The sequence below is a fragment of the Cornus florida genome, unplaced genomic scaffold (genome assembly GCF_030987335.1).
Source record: "Cornus florida cultivar Cherokee Brave unplaced genomic scaffold, ASM3098733v1 CherokeeBrave_3.0.0_Hap2_Chr10, whole genome shotgun sequence".
NCBI classification, from domain to species: Eukaryota; Viridiplantae; Streptophyta; class Magnoliopsida; order Cornales; family Cornaceae; genus Cornus; species Cornus florida.
In genome coordinates, this window is record NW_026775580.1 from 12,357,517 (window position 1) to 12,362,703 (window position 5,187).

Here is a 5,187-nt window from a genome sequence, read left to right on the forward strand (position 1 = left end):
AAGGCCACAATTCTCGACATCCTCTGAGTCTCGGCCCTCTTTCTGTATCCACACACTCTCTGTGTATTTCCTCTATATTTCTCTATTTTTCTTCTCAAATTAACTCACCCATGAGGCACAAAATCCAAACTATATAATGGCTTTCCACCGACACAAAAAATAAAAAATAAAAAATAAAAAAAAATAATAATCTCAATACAGCTCACCATGAAATAAAATATCAAAACAATGATTAAATGCCATGAACCCGCCACCAATTTTCTCCTTTTCTTACTTTTCTTTATTATTTCTTTACACATACAATCAATTGTATACCAAACAGCCCACGAAGTCAAAGAAATGAATTGCCAAACAAAAAAATCTCTTAATGGCCCGCCACCTCATCACCATTTTCCATCTCAATTCCCTTTCTCTTAATCTCGCTGGTAGCACCATGTTGCCCCAAAATATATATATATATATATATATATATATATATATATATTATATGCAACAAATTAAAACATAAATCAAGTGGTGGACCCCACAAATTATCATTACAATTTTCCTTTCTCTATTCTTTCATTTCGCTGCTGCACCTCTCCTTTTCAATTTTCGGCACCTGGCCTTGTCCTTTTATTAGATACACAATATATATATAAATCATATATATATAACACTAAATCAAAACTCATTTTGCATCCTTTTCTCTTCATCATTTCGGTCATTTTGCTTCCTTTTCTCTTCATCATTTCGGTCAAACTACTCCATAATAAAACACCAATAAATATATCACATTTAGAAAGCAATAAAAAAAAAAATCAAACTGTAAACCCATGTCAAACCATTCCAGTGGGACCCGTAACAACCAATTATTTCTCCTTCCATTTCGGCTGTGACATTCAGCCCAATTACCTTCTTCTGATGCCACATATATAAATATATATATGTATGCAAATCAATAACCCAACCTTTAATTGATAAATCTCCAATTAAAATAATCAATCTCCATAATAAATCTCCAATGAATAAGCCTTAAATCATAATTAATCAAATTAATTATGACAACAAAAATCAAACCCATTAAATCATTTAAGTGGGTAAATCATCAATTTAAAATTAAAGAGTCAGTCTTGACAACTAAAATTCATAGAATAAAATATAAATTCAATTCTTAAAAAAAAAATCCGGGTTGTCACAAACTTGGTATGAAAGATTGATTGATTTTTTAATTAAGAATGGATTTATTAGAGGCAAAATTGACAACACCTTCTTTACCAAAACCACTAATAAAAATTTGATAACTGTGTAGATTTAGGTAGATGATATCATTTTTGGCTCAACAGACGTGTCACTATGTAAGGAATTCGCTTCTATTATGGAAAATGTGTTTGAAATGAGAATGATGGTGGAGCTTAATTTTTTCTTACGCTTGCAAATCAAACAAACACTTGATGGCATTTTCGTTTGCTAATCTAAGTATGTAAAAGATTTGCTAAAGAAATATAGCCTAGAGGATGCCAAACATGCCAAAACACCCATGAGTCCATCCTTAAAACTTGACAAGGACAAAAAAGGTAAAGAAGTAGACATAAAGAAATATAGAGGAATGATTGGCAGTTTTCTTTACTTAACAGCCAGTAGACTTGACATTATGTTTAGTGTTTGCCTATGTGCTAGATTTCAATCTTGCCCAAAGGAATCCCATTTACTTGCAGTTAAACGCATCCTTAAATATCTATGCAATACAGTGAATTTTCGTCTCTGGTTTCCCTTTCACACCTCATTTGAACTAACTAGCTATTCAGATGTTGACTTTGCAGCTTGCAGAATTGATCGAAAAAGCACAAGTGGCACTTGTCACTTTCGGGGATACTCATTAGTGTCATGGTCCTGCAAAAAACAAAACTCCGTTGCACTATCTACAACTGAAGCAGAATACATTGTAGTAGGAAATAGTTGTGCTCAAACCTTATACATAAAACAGCAACTTGGGGATTTTAGACAAATTTTTGACAAGACTCCCATCAGATGTGACAACACCAGCACCATAAACATATTCAAAAATCCCATCCTGCATTCTAAAACCAAGCACATCGAGATTAGGCATCACTTTTTACGTGATTATATTAAAAAGGGGACATTGAGCTGATATTTATCAAAACAGAGGATCAACTAGATAATATCTTCACTAAACCACTTTCCAAAGATCGATTCTGTCAAATACGCAGGGAGCTAGGAATGATGGAAAGAAGGATCTGAAAATTTCAACATCTAACCGAGTAGATTGTCATCTGTGCGCACACATGACATTATCTAATCAATTAGATCAATGATCTAACCGACTAGATGAGAATTCTAGTGGAAAATTCCTTAACACTGCCACCTGAATAGATCAGGTATGTAACTAGTTAGTTAATCTTTTATTTTCTCATTAATTCATCTAACTGAGTAGATAAGCTAATCTAACCGATCATATTAGATCCAAATCTAATCTAACCGGTTAGATCACCCCATCTAATCGACTAGATTAGATCTAAATCTAATATAACCAATCAGATCACCTTATCTGATCGACTACATTAGGTCTAAATCTAATCTAACCGATTAGATCACTACATCTAATCGATTAGATGTCATATATATATATACACCGCACTATTCTCTCTCCTCATCTAACCATTCACATCTCTCACTCACTTTCTTTTCCCTCATCTCAAACTCGCCGCCGGCCACCTCTCTCCTCCATCTTTTTCGTTCACCATCTATCATCTCCTCACATGGCTCGCACAAACCTCAATTCTTCTCTTAGTTCCTCAAGAGGTCGAATCTCTCGTGCCCTAGGAGGAAGCAACCCCCGTCCATCTCAAAATGACGATGAAGAATATGATCCAACTTTGGATCTCCCTCCCTCCAAAAGGACAAGAACAACCCCTTCCAGAAATCCCTCATCTTCAACTCCTCCTAACCCATTTCCTCCCAGAACATATAGAAGATCATTTCAGTGATCAATATCGAAATCATGAAATTAAACATGGCCAAGTTTTTCCTGAAGATCTATGCACCACTAAGGCCTCACTTTCTTCCAAAAGTTCAAAGATCTTGGATGGGATTCATTCATATTCATCTCCGAATCTTTCTATCCAACCTTGCTCTGGGTATTCTACACCCAAATTCAGTTCAAAAATCATTCTCTTTGCTCTGATGTCAAAGGAGTCAAAATCACCTTCAACTATCAGTAGTTAAACGAAATCTTGGGTCTCACCAATGACGGCGAAATGTGTTTATTTCCACAAGGTTCGGGTTTAAGCTCCCGACTTCAATGAGGAAGATGTCATCCAATTTCTTTGTGGTAATCCCTCAACTCCAAAAATCTTTCCTATCATCACATCGGATCTTACTTTAGAGCACCACCTTATTCATAGTGCCATTTTTTACTGTATTTTGCCGCGTGGAAGCGGACGGACTCATGTGTCCCATTTTCATATATTCTTGATGTGGTGTTTGTCCACGGGATGAAAATTAAATCTTGGGTTCAACATCTTCAACCACATTCTTCAATTCATGAAACCCCCCACTTTCGCATCTTCCACTTCCACCCCCAAAACAAAAGTTGCTTCCCTTCTATAAGGAATGATGCTCACTCGCATCTTTAAGCACTTCAAAGTCCCTCCTGACTCTAAAATTGACAAAAAGGATGTCTCAGAGGAAGACAAATTTAGCCTCAAAATCTTGAAAAATATGAAGTTTGAAAAGGTAAATGGTGTCTGGGCTAGGGTTTCCTCTACATCCTCATCACAACAGCCTCTTTCCTCATCATAGCAGCCTCCTTCCTCCTCACAGCAGCCCGCTCCATCCACCTCCTTCCCACCTCCACATTAAGAAATTGACCTAGAAGACATATTTTTTTATGCTCAAATTCCACCAACCCTAAGTCAGTCTCTGGACATTGCAGCTCTACTATGAGATCAGCATCAACAAACCATGGTAGCAATTGATATCCTCTCTTAGAAAATGGACCAGTAACATACTCAATCCACCAATGCCATTGCAGCCTTGGCATCTCGTGTCTCATCTATTAAAAACACCATTCAATCTACCGGCTTCACCATTCTCGAAAATAACTCTTGTCAATCATTTGACTTAAGCATTTTTAAGCAACAGGTTACCAATGTCTATGAGCTCATCAAGTGACGCCTTGATGTCAACAACATCAATTTTGAGCACATGGCAGAATGCTTGAACGCTATTGTGGAAAAGTTCCTAGTGGTTGTCAATACCGAAGCATAAAATTGAAGTGTAGTGTGGCCAAGTTTAAATTTAGAGAATGCCACTACCACTACTAGCTATAAATGTAGCTAGAGTAAGTAGGGTCGTCCCAAGGTAAAGGAAGCGTATTTTTGCTTGGAAATTAATGTCGGATTAGTAGGTCAAATGATCAAAAGATGGTTTGATTGGTTAATTAAACTAAGATGCAATTAAAATAATGCCAGTGAATAACAATCAAGAAATTAGGGAAAAGATATAGAAGAGAGAGGTCTTAGGACTTAGAGTTCACCACTAAGCATCACCTTCTTAGACATTCAATGTTTGATGGAATAGGGGGATTATATATTGCAAACGAAAGTGTGTGCCATTAATTGAATTATCAAGCATGGATAGCCAAGTAAGCATACATTGTCTAGCCAAATTAGTGAATAGCACAACATATCAAATTAAACCATTATTCCTTCCTTTAAGTCCACAATTAATGCACACTCATCAATTTAGAAAAATATACTATTTGTATTCATAAGCATGGAACATCAAACAACAAGTATTGATTGTCCACCTATCTAAGAAAGTAAGGCAATTACACTAAATCTAAGCTAGTGACATGACAATTAAACTAATTAAACTAAGGAAATGGCACAATCCATCAAGAAATAAGTATCAACCATCAAACAAACCACAAGAGTAATCTATTTAAGCACCATGCCTTGTCCATCACTAAATTCATAGTATCAACACACATAGAAATACATCAATGTCACAAAATCTAGAAATAAACACATGAACATTCATCCAGGCATACATAGAAAGATGGATAGAATTAAATGATCAATTGAAAGTATTAAACCACACAAATCATTGTAGAAAGAAGATTTATATAGATAAGATGTTAAGGCAACAAATACAACACAAATCCCCTTTAATTATAAAACATCA